Genomic DNA, 18,611 nt, shown 5'->3' on the forward strand with positions numbered 1-18,611 from the left:
CCACAAGTGTTTGGATCGGTGCAGTGCAGTCACATAGATGCGTAATACTGAATATGCGCAATTAGTTCAATCCAACTTGCGCACAACTCTGAATTGACACCATAGGGCCGTATTCAATTAGCCACGAAAAGTACCGTTTGGAGAAAAGTTTTCGCCGATTTGGACTTTCCGCCTGTTGTCAACTTATCTCCATATTCAATTCCAGGAGATTTCACCTAAGCGAAAAACAAAAGCATTAAACAAAAACAGGAGAAAAGTTTTCTCTATGTATAGGCCGGCGAATTGAAAGTGCAAAATCACTATTTTGGGGTGCAAATGTGGGGATTTGGTCCAAAACCCTTTGGACACCCCCCCTCCCCTAATGACTAATCAGTCCAAAAAAACTTAAAACCTTTTTTGAGAAGACCCCAAAAAAGACATGTCATTTTTTTGGGCAAAAATGAAAAAAAGTGTTGGAAAATGGGGAAAAAGTGGGGGGCCTGGTACTTTGGGGGGCTATATGGATGGGACAGGTGTTTTTGGGATTGCACGAGGCTGCAGCAGGTGTATGTTTTAGATTTTTTAAATCTTCACTTTAGAGACTTCAAAATATGCTAGTACCCATTTTCATGTACCCCAAATTTGACCCTTCTATAATTTAGCAGCACTTATACATATAAGCATATAACAGCCAATTCTGACACTTTAAGAACACAAAATACTTTTATTAGGGCTATTAGAACACTTCTATATTGATTTCTAATGTTAGTGCAGATTTTTCTGGGGTACAGACTGATTTCCCTAAAATCTTAGTATCGCTTAGAACCACGCGAAGGCAGCAAAAAACATCGCGGCTCGGCTTTTCACGGCTAATTGAATACGGCCCATAGTCACAAGCAGCTACATGTGTGTCCTCATACACTGAGGGGCCTATTCATCAACACTAAAATAACGTTTCTAAAGGACATTTTCCTTAAATACCATTATTTTAGTATTCATGAAGTATCTTAACACAGGAGCTATCACTGATATCTCCTGGTTAAGTCCCCCTGCATTAATTTCCACTCTCCCCATACATTAGTACATTAGTACGGGGATATGGAAATTGTGGTATTCATCAAATTAGGTATTTTGGAATTTGATGGAGTTACTATTTGCCACTGTGAGGTGGCGAATAGCAGGTAACACCTGCTTCCAGCTGGTGAGATCCCCCGCTGTCTCCTTCCGGCGCTCTGGTCCGTCTTCTGGCTCCGGTGACTGCTCGGACACTGTGTTCTCCAGCAGAACACAATAAAGTTTAGAAAAAGAAACGGAGCCAGAAGCGCTGCAGCAGGCAGGTACAGTAAGTGCGGTATGGAGGGAGGTTAGCGGAGGGGGGAGGTGGGGTTTGGAGGGGGACACACAAAATTACTGCAGCTGTAGGTAGTACTGCGCATGCGCTGGTTTTACGAATGTAACAGCGCATGCGCAGCACTGATTACAGCTGTGGTAAGGTTGTAGAGAGGGAAAAGTATCTATTTCCAAAAAGCTGTCATCGCAAAAATGACAGCTTTTCGGAATAGATAGTTATGGAGAGGAATTAGGTAGAACTCCATGCGAATTCTAAACTTAATTACCTCCAGAGAATTTTATGTTATGATGAATAGGCCCCTGAGTCTTTATGCCATACGCAGCAAGACACCCGGCACCACTGAGATGCTCTGAGCTGGCATAGCATACATAGCATACATAGCATACCATATTTTCTTTAAAATCTGCACCTTAGTTGCATTGCAGATGCAGTGAAAAGACACAGTGTACCAGAGACGCTAGGATGTGACTTTGTACATACCACGGACCATGGTGTGAGGAAAAGCCGCTGCTGCTCTTTCGGAGCCCTTTTGCACAGATTAAGACTCAGGGCCTGATTCAGCAAGGATCGTTATTCTGCTTATATGCACGCATCGCAGTTGCCAATATCAGCGGTGCTATTTAAATGTTTGCATTCACATTGCGATCGCATCCTGACATAAGGACGCCCTCACATCCGTATACTAGGGGAACATAGCGAAACCATCGGTAACATCGGACCCATATGCACACTTGCACAAGCCCTGACCTTACTCAGAAATTGCTACCAGCCACGCACGCTATCAGTGCTTTGGCTGCTTATTGCCACGCCGTGGTTAACTTACGCCCCTGCAATGGCGTTGAAACGACCTGGCACGCCTGCATTTGCCCGACCACCCCCCCCCGTCACCACTCACAAACGGCACTTCCTGTCAATCACTCTGCTCTGCGTAGCGTCACCAATCACAGTTCCCATCGAAATTGCTAGTTCACGCACGCACACTGCGAATTAATCGACCGATTGCGTGCGTATTAGCAACTGCGTTCCTTGCTGAATCAGACCCTCGGGTACACACAGATGTACCAGTACAGCACGTGCCAGTGGTCAGTGGGGCTGATTCAGCAATTCAGTTCCAACTGAGCTAAGCTAAGGCTCCAGGGCCCTCGGCTATATCTGATCATGGGTTCCCCTGGATATAAGGAATCACCCCCTGATATGGAGAAGCCTCAATATGGCCAGTTCAGCAGATATTGGAAACTTTGTAACTTTGTAAAGGTGATCTAACCTCAAAAATAATCTTTGTTTAATTGTGACATGTCTTTGGGACCCATTTATCAATGATCACATACAATGGCCGCATTGCAGTATTGCAGGAACAGGGGTGTAAAAGGCGCACGTCCCTGAGCAGGGAGCGAAGTGACCCTGGCAGCGGTCTCTTCACTCCTGTGCCGGGACTCCAGCACATGTGTATTCTACAGAGCACACATATGCCACGGCCATTGCCGGTAATTTTTGCGATCTGTAGCCCACAGGCTACAGCAGCACAGCGCCATCTTTAATTGGCGTTAGCCACAGGGACCAAGCTCTGGAATGCTGGGTAAATCCGACAGCATCACATCCCCCATAGAAACCCAGCGTTCCCGCTAGGCTGTATTAGCAGGGTAGCGCCCCGCTAATACTGCCTGCCGGGTACCATCCCCATCCGTGGGCTGCAGTGTCCCGCGGGTAGAGAAAATTGCGCTATAGCAATCACCGCCAGCGAATAGATGCTGGGCGCATGCACCCAGCTTCTGTTCACGGTAAAGGGAGAGCTTGGGGGCAGCCTGGCATGTTGGTAAGTGCCGGGCCAGAGTGCCCTTTCTCTAGGTCCGGCACCCTGCCAGGTCGATGGACCTAGAGTGAGCTCTAGAAATGCGGCTACTATCGGAAATGGAGGGGCAGCAGCAGATACTGTATCTCCGATCTCTGCTGCCATCCCTCCAAAATACATCTGGGGGATACTAATTATCTGCGGTTATCCCCCAACAATGGGGAATGTCGCAAATAATGATAAATGGGCCCCTTTGTCTGCTCCCTCCCATGCCCCCCTCTGATAACATACTGCAACTTGCCATGCCCCCCTGTAATGACATATTGCTCCCAGCCATGCCCCCTGTAATTAGTAGTACATACTGCTCCCTGCCATGCCCCCTGTGATGACATACTGCTCCCTGCCATGCCCCCTGTAATTAGCAGTACATCCTGCTCCCTGCCATGTCCCCTGCGATGACATATTGCTCCCTGCCATGCCCCCTGTAATTAGTAGTACATCCTGCTCCCTGCCATGTCCCCTGCGATGACATATTGCTCCCAGCCATGCCCCATGTAATTAGTAGTACATACTGCTCCCTGCCATGCCCCCTGTGATGACATACTGCTCCCTGCCATGCCCCCTGTAATTAGTAGTACATCCTGCTCCCTGCCATGTCGCCTGCGATGACATATTGCTCCCAGCCATGCCCCCTGTAATTAGTAGTACATCCTGCTCCCTGCCATGCCCCCTGTGATGACATATTGCTCCCAGCCATGCCCCCTGTAATTAGTAGGGGTGAGCGGGTTCGGATTTCTGAAATCCGAACCCCCCCGAGCCCCCCCGATCCGAGTCCGATCCGAGTCAGGCTCGACTTTTCCCGCCTGACTCGGATCTGACATCGAGGCAAAACGTCATCATCCCGCCTTCCGAGTCTCGCGGGTTTTGGATCCTATATAAGGTACCCGCGTCGGCGCCATTTTCTCACTCGGCTGTGGACAGTGAAGAGGGAGGGTGGGAGTTAGTGCTGTGTAGTGTAGTGTAGTGTAGTGCTGCTGTTGTCCACTACTTCAAAGTCCATAGGGGCTGGCTGTGTTGTGCTGTGCTGCTGTTGTTAATAGGGGCTGTGTCCACTACTTCAAAGTCCATAGGGGCTGGCTGGACTGTGTTGTGCAGTCAGTTCTCCATAGGGGCTGTGTCCACTCCAAAGTCCTGTGCAGTGTCCCAGTCCTAAAGGGGTGCTGTAGTGTTGTCCAGGGGGTGCTCTGTCCATCAGGGGTGCTCCCCCCAAGTGCTAAAAAAATAATATATTTTCTGTGTTTGTGAATTGTGTGCGCAGTAGCCGCACGTGCATCAACAAAGTAGTGCCAAGCGTGCGCCTGTGTCATAAGTAAAGGGCCGGCTGGCTTGACCGTTAAAGGGTGCTGTAACCCCCGAAAGTACACTCCAGTCCAAACCAAAAAAAAATTATTTTCTGTGTTTGTGAATTGTGTGCGCAGTAGCCGCACGTGCATCAACAAAGTAGTGCCAAGCGTGCGCCTGTGTCATAAGTAAAGGGCCGGCTGGCTTGATCGTTAAGGGTGCTGTAACCCCCGAAAGTACACTCCAGTCCAAACCAAAAAAAAAATTATTTTCTGTGTTTGTGAATTGTGTGCGCAGTAGCCGCACGTGCATCAACAAAGTAGTGCCAAACGTGCGCCTGTGTCATAAGTAAAGGGCCGGCTGGCTTGACCGTTAAGGGTGCTGTAACCCCCGAAAGTACACTCCAGTCCAAACCAAAAAAAAAATTATTTTCTGTGTTTGTGAATTGTGTGCGCAGTAGCCGCACGTGCATCAACAAAGTAGTGCCAAACGTGCGCCTGTGTCATAAGTAAAGGGCCGGCTGGCTTTACCGTTAAGGGTGCTGTAACCCCCGAAAGTACACTCCAGTCCAAACCCAAAAAAAAATTATTTTCTGTGTTTGTGAATTGTGTGCGCAGTAGCCGCACGTGCATCAACAAAGTAGTGCCAAGCGTGCGCCTGTGTCATAAGTAAAGGGCCGGCTGGCTTGACCGTTAAGGGTGCTGTAACCCCCGAAAGTACACTCCAGTCCAAACCAAAAAAAAAATTATTTTCTGTGTTTGTGAATTGTGTGCGCAGTAGCCGCACGTGCATCAACAAAGTAGTGCCAAGCGTGCGCCTGTGTCATAAGTAAAGGGCCGGCTGGCTTGACCGTTAAGGGTGCTGTAACCCCCGAAAGTACACTCCAGTCCAAACCTAAAAAAAAATTATTTTCTGTGTTTGTGAATTGTGTGCGCAGTAGCCGCATGTGCATCAACAAAGTAGTGCCAAGCGTGCGCCTGTGTCATAAGTAAAGGGCCAGCTGGCTTGACCGTTAAAGGGTGCTGTAACCCCCGAAAGTACACTCCAGTCCAAACCAAAAAAAATTATTTTCTGTGTTTGTGAATTGTGTGCGCAGTAGCCGCACGTGCATCAACAAAGTAGTGCCAAGCGTGCGCCTGTGTCATAAGTAAAGGGCCGGCTGGCTTGACCGTTAAGGGTGCTGTAACCCCTGAAAGTACACTCCAGTCCAAACCTAAAAAAAAATTATTTTCTGTGTTTGTGAATTGTGTGCGCAGTAGCCGCACGTGCATCAACAAAGTAGTGCCAAGCGTGCGCCTGTGTCATAAGTAAAGGGCCGGCTGGCTTGACCGTTAAGGGTGCTGTAACCCCCGAAAGTACACTCCAGTCCAAACCTAAAAAAAAATTATTTTCTGTGTTTGTGAATTGTGTGCGCAGTAGCCGCACGTGCATCAACAAAGTAGTGCCAAGAGTGCGCCTGTGTCATAAGTAAAGGGCCGGCTGGCTTGACCGTTAAAGGGTGCTGTAACCCCCGAAAGTACACTCCAGTCCAAACCAAAAAAAAATTATTTTCTGTGTTTGTGAATTGTGTGCGCAGTAGCCGCACGTGCATCAACAAAGTAGTGCCAAGCGTGCGCCTGTGTCATAAGTAAAGGGCCGGCTGGCTTGACCGTTAAAGGGTGCTGTAACCCCCGAAAGTACACTCCAGTCCAAACCAAAAAAAAATTATTTTCTGTGTTTGTGAATTGTGTGCGCAGTAGCCGCACGTGCATCAACAAAGTAGTGCCAAGCGTGCGCCTGTGTCATAAGTAAAGGGCCGGCTGGCTTGACCGTTAAAGGGTGCTGTAACCCCCGAAAGTACACTCCAGTCCAAACCAAAAAAAAATTATTTTCTGTGTTTGTGAATTGTGTGCGCAGTAGCCGCACGTGCATCAACAAAGTAGTGCCAAGCGTGCGCCTGTGTCATAAGTAAAGGGCCGGCTGGCTTGACCGTTAAAGGGTGCTGTAACCCCCGAAAGTACACTCCAGTCCAAACCAAAAAAAAAATTATTTTCTGTGTTTGTGAATTGTGTGCGCAGTAGCCGCACGTGCATCAACAAAGTAGTGCCAAGCGTGCGCCTGTGTCATAAGTAAAGGGCCGGCTGGCTTGACCGTTAAGGGTGCTGTAACCCCCGAAAGTACACTCCAGTCCAAACCTAAAAAAAAATTATTTTCTGTGTTTGTGAATTGTGTGCGCAGTAGCCGCACGTGCATCAACAAAGTAGTGCCAAGCGTGCGCCTGTGTCATAAGTAAAGGGCCGGCTGGCTTGACCGTTAAAGGGTGCTGTAACCCCCGAAAGTACACTCCAGTCCAAACCAAAAAAAATTTATTTTCTGTGTTTGTGAATTGTGTGCGCAGTAGCCGCACGTGCATCAACAAAGTAGTGCCAAGCGTGCGCCTGTGTCATAAGTAAAGGGCCGGCTGGCTTGACCGTTAAAGGGTGCTGTAACCCCCGAAAGTACACTCCAGTCCAAACCAAAAAAAAATTATTTTCTGTGTTTGTGAATTGTGTGCGCAGTAGCCGCACGTGCATCAACAAAGTAGTGCCAAGCGTGCGCCTGTGTCATAAGTAAAGGGCCGGCTGGCTTGATCGTTAAAGGGTGCTGTAACCCCCAAAGTACACTCCAGTCCAAACCAAAAAAAAATTATTTTCTGTGTTTGTGAATTGTGTGCGCAGTAGCCGCACGTGCATCAACAAAGTAGTGCCAAGAGTGCGCCTGTGTCATAAGTAAAGGGCCGGCTGGCTTGACCGTTAAAGGGTGCTGTAACCCACAAAGTACACTCCAGTCCAAACCAAAAAAAAAATTATTTTCTGTGTTTAGCCGCACGTATATATCAAATCGATATAACATAAATGGAGGACCAAACTTTCTCCGATAAAAATAAAATAGAGAAAGATCAAGAACCACTTCCTCCTAGTGCTGAAGCTGCTGCCACTAGTCATGACATAGACGATAACATGCCATCAACGTCGTCTGCCAAGGCCGATGCCCAATGTCATAGTAGAGGGCACATACAATCCCAAATGGCAAAGTTCAGGAAAATGACCTTGAAAAAGACATTTAAATCAGCTGAAGAGAAACGTAAACTTGCCAATATGCCATTTACGACACGGAGTGGCAAGGAACGGCTAAGGTCGATCCCTAGTATGTTCATGACTAGTGGTTCAGCTTCACATGACGATGGAAGCACTCCTCCCACTAAAAAAATCAAAAGAGTTAAGCTGGCAAAAGCACAGCGAAGAACTGTGCTTTCTAAGAAGATATCACAAATCCCCAAGGAGAGTCCAAGTGTGGTGGTGGTTGCGATGCCTGACCTTCCCAGCACTGGACGGGAAGAGGTGGCTCTTTCCACCATTTGCACGCCCCCTGCAAGTGCTGAAAGGAGCACCCACAGTCCACTTGCTGATATGCAAATTGAAGATGTCACTGTTGAAGTACAACAGGATGAGGATACTGGTGTAGCTGGCGCTGAGGAGGAAGTTGGCGAGGAGGATTCTGATGGTGATGTGGTTTGTTTAAATCAGGCTCCGGGGGAGACAGTTGTTGTCCGTGGGATGAAAAAGCCCATCACGGTCATGCCTGGGCAGAAGACCAAACATTCCACCTCTTTGGTCTGGCAATATTTCTATCCAAATCCGGACAACAACTGTCTTGCCATATGTACCATATGTAAAGGTGAAATAAGTAGGGGTAGGGACGTCAACCACCTAGGAACATCCTCCCTTATACGGCACCTGCAGCGCGTTCATAAAAAGTTACTGTCAAGTTCAGAAACTTTGGCTCAGACCGTAAGCAGTCCAGGGACACCTAAATCCCGTTGTCCTGTTGTATCCAAGCGCCTGCAAACCACACCGTCAACTCCCTCCTCGTCAATTTCCTCCTTAGTCAGGATCGGAAGTAGTCCTGCAGGCCATATCACTGGCATGACTGACTCTCCTATCCGGGATTCCTCCGGAGGATCCTGCATTGCTACGCCTACTGCTGCCGCTGCTGCTGTTGCTGCTGCTGCTGGGAGTCGTTCATCATCCCAGAGAGGAAGTAGGAACACCACTACTTTTACTAAACAATTGACCCTCCAACAGTCCTTAGCGAGGAGGATGAAGTACGACAGCAGTCATCCTGAAGCAAAACGTATAACTGAGGCCTTGACTGCTATGTTGGTGTTAGACGTGCGTCCGGTATCCGCCATTAGTGCAGTGGGATTTAGACAATTGATGGAGGTAGTGTGTCCCCGGTTCCAAATCCCGTCTAGATTCCACTTCACTAGGCAGGTGATACCGAGACTGTACAGAAACGTCAGAAAAAGTGTCCTCAGTGTCCTGAAAAATGCCGTTGTACACAATGTCCACTTAACCACGGACATGTGGACAAGTGGAACAGGGCAGACTAAGGACTATATGACTGTGACAGCCCACTGGGTAGATGTATCACCTTACGCAGCAACAGCAGCAGCGTCACCAGTAGCAGCATCTCAGAAACGCCAGCTCGTTACAAGGCAGGCTACGCTGTGTATCACCGGTTTCAGTAAGAGGCACACCGCCGACAACCTCTTAGAGAAACTGAGGGAAATCATCGCCCAGTGGCTTACCCCACTTAGACTCTCCTGGGGATTTGTGATATCTGACAACGCCACCAATATTGTGCGGGCATTACATCTGGGCAAATTCCAGCACGTCCCATGTTTTGCTCACACAATAAACTTGGTGGTGCAGAATTTTCTGAAAAGCGACAGGGGCGTGCAGGAGACGCTTTGGGTGGCCCGAAAAATTTCTGGCCACTTTCGCCATTCAGCGACTGCGTGCCAAAGACTGGAGCGCCAGCAAACACTCTTGAACCTGCCCCGCCATCACCTGAAGCAAGAGGTTGTGACGCGGTGGAACTCAACCCTCTATATGCTTCAGAGGATGGAGGAGCAGCAAAAGGCCATACAAGCCTATACATCCACCTATGACATAGGCAAAGGAGGGGGTATGCACCTGACTCAAGCGCAGTGGAGAATGATTTCCGTGTTGTGCAAGGTTCTTCAGCCCTTCGAACTTGCCACACGTGAAGTCAGTTCAGACACTGCCAGCTTGAGTCAGGTCATTCCCCTCATCAGGCTTTTGCAGAAGCAGCTGGAGAAAGTGAAGGAGGAGCTAAGACGGAGCGATTCCGCTCGGCATGTGGGACTTGTGGATGAAGCCCTTCATTCGCTTTGCCAGGATTCCAGGGTGGTCAATCTGTTGAAATCAGACCACTACATTTTGGCCACCGTGCTCGATCCTAGGTTTAAAGCCTATGTGGTGTCTCTCTTTCCGGCCGACACAAGCCTGCAGAGGTGCAAAGACCTGCTGGTGAACACACTGTCAGCTGAAGCGGAACGTGACACGTCAACGGCTCCTTCTTCATTTTCTCCCGCAACTGGGGCTGCCAGGAAAAAACTTAGGTATCCTAAGCAACCCGCTGGCGGTGATGCAGGGCAGGCAGGACCAAGTTTGGACATCTGGTCCGGACTGAAGGACCTGGCAACAATTTCTGACATGTCTACTGTCACTGCATATGATACTGTCACCATTGACAGAATGGTGGAGGATTACATCGGTGACAGCATCCAAGTAGGCATGTCAGACAGTCCATACCTGTACTGGCAGGAAAAAGAGGCAATTTGGAGGCCCCTGTACAAACTGGCTCTATTTTACCTGAGTTGCCCCCCCTCCAGTGTGTACTCCGAAAGAGTGTTTAGTGCAGCCGGGAACCTTGTCAGCGAAAGGCGTAGGAGGTTGCTTCCACAGAATGTGGAGAAGATGATGTTCATCAAAATGAATTATCAGCTCTTCCAGGGAGACCAGCCTCCAGAACGTACAGAGGGACCTGTGGTGGTGGATTCAAGTGGGGACGAGTTAATACTTTGTGAGGATGAGGATGTACACACTGAAGAGGGTGAGGAATCGGTGGATGAGGAGGATGAGGATGACATCTTGCCTCCGTAGAGCCAGTTTGTGCAGGGACACATTAATTGCCAGCTTGTTTTGTGGGGGCCCAAACGAACCAATCATTTCAGCCACAGTTGTGTGGCAGACCCTGGCGCTGAAATGATTGATTTGTTAAAGTGTGCATGTCCTGTTTATACAACATAAGGGTGGGTGGGAGGGCCCAAGGACAATTCCATCTTGCACCTCTTTTTTTCTTTGCATTATGTACAGTTTGGGGCCTAGTTTTTCTAACTGCCATCCTGTCTGCCACTGCAGTGTCACTCCTAGATGGGTCACGTGTTTGTGCCGCCCACTCGTGTCGCTTAGCATAGTCATCCAGCTACCTCGGTGCAACCTTTTGGACATAAAAACACTATTGTGAGGTGTGAGGTGTTCAGAATAGACTGGAAATGAGTGGAAATTAAGGTTATTGAGGTTAATAATAGCATAGGAGCAGAAAAACCTACAAATTCTGTGATTTTAGCTGTTTTTATGCTTTTTTTCAAAAAAATACAGATCCAAAACACAAAACCCAGAACCCAAAACACGGAAGGGTGGTTTTGGCAAAACCAATCCAGATCCAAAACACGAAGAAAGATCCAGATCCAAAACCAAAACACAAAACACGAAAAGTGGCCGGTGCACACCCCTAGTAATTAGTAGTACATCCTGCTCCCTGCCATGTCCACTGCGATGACATATTGCTCCCTGCCATGCTCCTGTGATGACGTTGCTCCCTGCCATGCTCCTGTGATGACGTACTGCTCCCTGCCATGCCCCCTGCGATGACATATTGCTCCCTGCCATGCTCCCGTGATAACATATTGCTCCCTGCCATGCTCCTGTGATGATGTACTGCTCCCTGCCATGCCCACTGTGATGACATACTGTTCCCTGCCATGCCCCCTGCGATGACATATTGCACCCTGTCATGCCCCCTGCGATGACATATTGCTCCCTGCCATGCCCTCTGGGATGACATACTGCTCCCTGGCATGTCCCCTCTCTGCCATGCTCTGTGATGACATACTGCTCCCTGCCATGCCCCCTGTGATGACATACTGCTCCCTGCCATGCCCCCTGCGATGACATACTGCTCCCTGCCATGCCCTCTGTGATGACATACTGCTCCCTGCCATGCCCCCTGTGATGACATACTGCTCCCTGTCATGCCCTCTGTGATTACATACTGCTCCCTGCCATGCCCCCTGTGATGACATACTGCTCCCTGCCATGCCCCTTGTGATGACATACTGCTCCCTGGCATGTCCCTTCTCTGCCATGCTCTGTGATGACATACTGCTCCCTGCCATGTCCCCCTGCGATGACATACTGCTCCCTGCCATGCCCTCTGTGATGACATACTGCTCACTGCCATGCCCCGTGATGACATACTGCTCCCTGACATGCCCTCTGTGATGACATACTGCTCCCTGCCATGCCCCCTGTGATGACATACTGCTCCCTGCCATGCCCCCTGTGATGACATACTGCTCCCTGCCATGCCTTCTGTGATGACATACTGCTCCCTGCCATGCCCTCTGTGATGACATACTGCTCCCTGCCATGCCCCCTGTGATGACATACTGCTCCCTGCCAGCCCCCTGTGATGACATACTGCTCCCTGCCATGCCCCCTGTGATGACATACTGCTCCCTGCCATGCCCTCTGTGATGACATACTGCTCCCTGCCATGCCTTCTGTGATGACATACTGCTCCGTGCCATGCCCCCTGTGATGACATACTGCTCCCTGCCATGCCCTCTGTGATGACATACTGCTCCCTGCCATGCTCCTGTGATGACGTACTGCTCCCTGCCATGCCCCCTGCGATGACATATTGCTCCCTGCCATGCTCCTGTGATAACATATTGCTCCCTGCCATGCTCCTGTGATGATGTACTGCTCCCTGCCATGCTCCTGTGATGACGTACTGCTCCCTGCCATGCCCACTGCGATGACATACTGCTCCCTGCCATGCCCCCTGCGATGACATATTGCACCCTGCCATGCCCCCTGCGATGATATATTGCTCCCTGCCATGCCCTCTGGGATGACATACTGCTCCCTGGCATGTCCCCTCTCTGCCATGCTCTGTGATGACATACTGCTCCCTGCCATGCCCCCTGTGATGACATACTGCTCCCTGCCATGCCCCCTGCGATGACATACTGCTCCCTGCCATGCTCTCTGTGATGACATACTGCTCCCTGCCATGCCCTCTGTGATGACATACTGCTCCCTATCATGCCCTCTGTGATGACATACTGCTCCCTGCCATGCCCCCTGTGATGACATACTGCTCCCTGCCATGCCCCCTGTGATGACATACTGCTCCCTGGCATGTCCCCTCTCTGCCATGCTCTGTGATGACATACTGCTCCCTGCCATGTCCCCTGCGATGACATACTGCTCCCTGCCATGCCCTCTGTAATGACATACTGCTCCCTGCCATGCCCCCTGTGATGACATACTGCTCCCTGCCATGCCCTCTGTGATGACATACTGCTCCCTGCCATGCCCCCTGTGATGACATACTGCTCCCTGTCATGCCCTCTGTGATGACATACTGCTCCCTGCCATGCCCCCTGTGATGACATACTGCTCCCTGCCATGCCCCCTGTGATGACATACTGCTCCCTGGCATGTCCCCTCTCTGCCATGCTCTGTGATGACATACTGCTCCCTGCCATGCCCTCTGTGGTGACATACTGCTCCCTGCCATGCCCTCTGTGATGACATACTGCTCCCTGCCATGTCCCCTGCGATGACATACTGCTCCCTGCCATGCCCTCTGTGATGACATACAGCTCCCTGCCATGCCCCCTGTGATGACATACTGCTCCATGCCATGCTCTCTGTGATGACATACTGCTCCCTGCCATGCCCTCTGTGATGACATACTGCTCCGTGCCATGCCCCCTGTGATGACATACTGCTCCCTGCCATGCTCTCTGTGATGACATACTGCTCCGTGCCATGCCCCCTGTGATGACATACTGCTCCCTGCCATGCCCTCTGTGATGACATACTGCTCCCTGCCATGCCCTCTGTGATGACATACTGCTCCCTGCCATGCCCTCTGTGATGACATACTGCTCCCTGCCATGCCCCCTGTGATGACATACTGCTCCCTGGCATGTCCCCTCTCTGCCATGCTCTGTGATGACATACTGCTCCCTGCCATGCCCTCTGTGATGACATACTGCTCCCTGCCATGCCCTCTGTGATGACATACTGCTCCCTGCCATGTCCCCTGCGATGACATACTGCTCCCTGCCATGCCCTCTGTGATGACATACTGCTCCCTGCCATGCCCCCTGTGATGACATACTGCTCCCTGGCATGTCCCCTCTCTGCCATGCTCTGTGATGACATACTGCTCCCTGCCATGTCCCCTGCGATGACATACTGCTCCCTGCCATGCCCTCTGTAATGACATACTGCTCCCTGCCATGCCCCCTGTGATGACATACTGCTCCCTGCCATGCCCTCTGTGATTACATACTGCTCCCTGCCATGCCCCCTGTGATGACATACTGCTCCCTGTCATGCCCTCTGTGATGACATACTGCTCCCTGCCATGCCCCCTGTGATGACATACTGCTCCCTGCCATGCCCCCTGTGATGACATACTGCTCCCTGGCATGTCCCCTCTCTGCCATGCTCTGTGATGACATACTGCTCCCTGCCATGCCCTCTGTGGTGACATACTGCTCCCTGCCATGCCCTCTGCGATGACATACTGCTCCCTGCCATGTCCCCTGCGATGACATACTGCTCCCTACCATGCCCTCTGTGATGACATACAGCTCCCTGCCATGCCCCCTGTGATGACATACTGCTCCATGCCATGCTCTCTGTGATGACATACTGCTCCCTGCCATGCCCTCTGTGATGACATACTGCTCCGTGCCATGCCCCCTGTGATGACATACTGCTCCCTGCCATGCCCTCTGTGATGACATACTGCTCCGTGCCATGCCCCCTGTGATGACATACTGCTCCCTGCCATGCCCTCTGTGATGACATACTGCTCCCTGCCATGCCCTCTGTGATGACATACTGCTCCCTGCCATGCCCTCTGTGATGACATACTGCTCCCTGCCATGCCCCCTGTGATGACATACTGCTCCCTGGCATGTCCCCTCTCTGCCATGCTCTGTGATGACATACTGCTCCCTGCCATGCCCTCTGTGATGACATACTGCTCCCTGCCATGCCCTCTGTGATGACATACTGCTCCCTGCCATGTCCCCTGCGATGACATACTGCTCCCTGCCATGCCCTCTGTGATGACATACTGCTCCCTGCCATGCCCCCTGTGATGACATACTGCTCCATGCCATGCTCTCTGTGATGACATACTGCTCCCTGCCATGCCCTCTGTGATGACATACTGCTCCCTGCCATGCCCTCTGTGATGACATACTGCTCCATGCCATGCCCCTTGTGATGACATACTGCTCCCTGCCATGCCCTCTGCGATGACATACTGCTCCCTGCCATGCCCTCTGCGATGACATACTGCTCCCTGCCATGCCCTCTGCGATGACATACTGCTCCCTGCCATGTCCCCTGCGATGACATACTGCTCCTTGCCATGCCCTCTCCGATGACATACTGCTCCCTGCCATGCCCTCTGTGATGACATACTGCTCCCTGCCATGCCCTCTGTGATGACATACTGCTCCCTGCCATGTCCCCTGCGATGACATACTGCTCCTTGCCATGCCCTCTACGATGACATACTGCTCCCTGCCATGCCCTCTGTGATGACATACTGCTCCATGCCATGCCCCCTGTGATGACATACTGCTCCCTGCCATGCCCTCTGTGATGACATACTGCTCCCTGCCATGCCCTCTGTGATGACATACTGCTCCCTGCCATGCCCTCTGTGATGACATACTGCTCCGTGCCATGCCCCCTGTGATGACATACTGCTCCCTGCCATGCCCCCTGTGATGACATACTGCTCCCTGCCATGCCCTCTGTGATGACATACTGCTCCATGCCATGCCCCTGTGATGACATACTGCTCCCTGCCATGCCCTCTGTGATGACATACTGCTCCCTGCCATGCCCCCTGTGATGACATACTGCTCCCTGCCATGCCCTCTGTGATGACATACTGCACCCCAATGATGTGATGCCCACCCCTTGACACTACTCTATGACTCCAAGCTTTTGTGTAGGACTCATTAAATCTGAAGAAGATTGACAGGTTGGCTCTGATAGGAGATAAGGGGATTATGAGACCAAGGGGTACAAAAACCCCAAATTTCTACCTGACCACAAAGCTAAGTGCACACCTAGGCCCTGATTCAGAGCCGCTTGCAAAAGCGAGTGCTCGCTCTGAATCAGGGCGGCCGCTTTTTTTTTCAAAACCGGCCTCCTGGCCGCTCGCTAAGCTGTGGGTGACCACCCACAACTTTTGCAAGCGGCCAGGTGATGGTTGCGACGATCGCGACCATCCAGCCTGCGACGAGACCCTTGTGGTAGGGTCTCATTCCCGCAAGCCCCAGTGAGCTTCCTTCTCTAATAGAGCAGGAAGCTCACTACTGACATCACCAGTGATGTCAGTAGGGCCGCCCTCAAACGGCAGGCGTTCCTTCGGGAACACCTCCGTTAGGCCAGCCAGCCCCCCTCCCCGCCTACAAAACGGGGCGAGCTGTCGATCAACATTGACAGTCGCCCCGTTTGTAGCGAGCCCCGCAGCGGGGTGAATTTCTCACTCGCTCCGGAGCTTGCACACGCGCAGTATGCACGCCGCGTGTGTGCAGTGCCCCACCATCGACGCGCTTGCGAGCGGGTCTGAATCAGGCCCCTAGTGCACATAGGAGCACTGGTGCAAACCAAAGTGATTTATGGTGCTCGTCCAGCATGTAAACGAGATCCACTACGTACAAATGGGCGTACAGTATAGCACAAACTTCACAGATGAGCCCAACTCCCTACTGTCAGACCAGTTCTGTCAGACTACATCTTAGACACTCCTCAATATTTGACCAACATACATTAAATATCTTCTCTTTCACATTGCTGTTTATCTTAAAATACTAAGGAGACAACCCGATCGCAGACACTTTTCATATGGAGATATTTAAAAGCAATATCTGGACCCATTGCATCCAATGGAGCTAAAACTTCTAAACCTTTGTCTAAAAATATTTTTCTTTGCTAAATTGGCTAAAGTCAACACATTTAAACCTGTCATTCGCTTAGATCACACCTAATAGGGTGGGGGTGTCTATCTGCTATATAAAGAATACAATAGGAACACAACAATTGAAAACTACATAATACATGACATTACAAGCTAGCACATAGAAAACCGAGACGGAGCGAGTTATAAAAGGTACCTTTCCGTATTCCGACAGCTGCAGGGATCCTTTGCCCGGCTGTTTAATCTGTGAAAGTCGTCCCTGTAATCACATCACACTGCATACTGTACTTTGAGGCTAATGACAAGCCTTGCAAGAGGGAACACCACACCAAAACCACATGCTCGCAATAATGCTGAACACTGCCCATGAAAAACAAGAATATCTACAATTTGATTACTACAAATTGTCAAGTTCAGCCTCCTCTGTGGCTGACTAACAAGGAAATACAGGGAGGTATCTCTCCAGCTTCGTTAGTGCTCTGAGCCACTGTATCTACTCAACAATCCCAAGTTTAAAGAGTTATTTTAAAGGGACCCTTCCTCATTATCCTGCAGGCTAAAATGACGGGTAGGACTCTCACAGAGGATTTGCTTCTCTTCCTAGATGAGGGAAACTGTACTTTATTATCAGAAAATAACAAAATAAAAAGAAACAATACTGTACTCTTAAAAATATGTTTAATGATGTAATTTTCCTTTTGTATTTAAATGATAAATACACAACACGCGGGATTGTGATCTCCAAAACACCAGCACTCCACCTCAATTATAGCCTCTGAAGACATCGTTCAGATTTAGGGAGAGATGTATCAAGCCTCGGAGAGAGATAAAGTGGAGATAGATAAATGGACTAACCACTGTCATTGTACAGCCTTGGAGAGTGGATAGAGATAAAGGTGTCAGTTTACTAAGCTGTGTTAGGAGATAAAGTGAACGGTGATAAGGTAACAGCCAATCAGTTCCTAACGGCCATTTTTCAAACACAGCCATAGATTAAGACTTGTGGGGCCCAGGGGCAACTAAGTTGTGGGGGCCCCATCCATAAAATTGTCACGGCCTCATGCAGCAACTACTATGCCCCTTACCTTGCCACTGGAGTCTCCACTGACCGGCAAGGTGGCAGCATACTAAGGGGTCTATTTACCTAGCAGTGTTAGGAGACAGAGTGAAAAGTGATAAGAAAGTGATAATGTGCCAGCCAATCAGTTCCCAACTGTCATCTCACAGGCTGTGTTTAAAAAATGACAGTTGAGAGCTGATTGGCTGGTGCCTTATCACTTTCTTATCACTTTTCACTCTGTCTCCTAACACTGCTTAGTAAATAGGCCCCTAAATCATGTCTGCAACACTGCTGGGAACCGACTCCCGGCAGCATAGCGGACATGATTTTTCTATCCTGCTGCAGTTGTTATCTTGCGCTGACGAGCGCTATGCTCCCAGCTGTCTGACCCAGCATCCGGGTCTACCCAGAATCCAGCGTGTCAGCAGATCCCCTTCCCCCAGTACACAGTACCTCTCCGTCCATTTCCACCCTCCCCCATTCTCTCTACAGAGCACAGCAGCATTCCACTCACCCACACACAGGGTAGTTTCTAGAGAGGAGGGAGCCCGTGTGCAGTCTCCGAGCTGTGCGCGGCCAGCGCCAGAGTTATAGACTCTGGGCACTAGAGTGTGCCCAGAGTCTATAGTGTATGCACAGGTCATTTTCCCTATACTGTGCATGTGCAAATGACGGGAAAATGGCAGCCACGGCCATTTTCCAGTCGTTTTCCAGTGCCGCACGCCCGCGCCGACGCGGGACTTTGGAGAGGTAAGTAATATTATGGGTGCAGGGTGTACAGTGTTCCCCGCCCACACAGCACCCTGTGACCGACCGCCCCTCAACCCCTACCTCCCCCAGTACACACTATCCAGCGCCCTCACCCAAGAGAGGTTGCTGTGGTGGCCAGGCTTGTTTCTGCGGACTGTTGCTGATAACTGGCAGCCATTACAGCTCAGTTACCCTAGAGG

General features: G+C 50.4%; 1 protein-coding gene across 5 annotated transcripts in view; it reads right to left on the minus strand.

Annotated features, from left to right (window-relative positions):
• Positions 1 to 17,003, minus strand: part of PPFIBP2 (PPFIB scaffold protein 2) — a 234,536-nt gene extending 217,533 nt beyond the window's left edge. For 2 of the 5 annotated variants that reach the window (XM_088449009.1, XM_088449007.1), the window contains exon 1: positions 16,798 to 17,003. The gene's annotated coding sequence lies outside the window, so the exon portion shown is untranslated. The remainder of the gene's footprint in view (positions 1 to 16,797) is intronic. The other 3 variants (XM_088449014.1, XM_088449010.1, XM_088449008.1) reach the window with 3 other exon arrangements.
• Between the last annotated feature and the right edge of the window lie 1,608 nt (positions 17,004 to 18,611).

Source organism: Taudactylus pleione, unplaced genomic scaffold (assembly GCF_031769625.1).
Source record: "Taudactylus pleione unplaced genomic scaffold, aTauple2 ptg000475l, whole genome shotgun sequence".
NCBI lineage: Eukaryota > Metazoa > Chordata > Amphibia > Anura > Myobatrachidae > Taudactylus > Taudactylus pleione.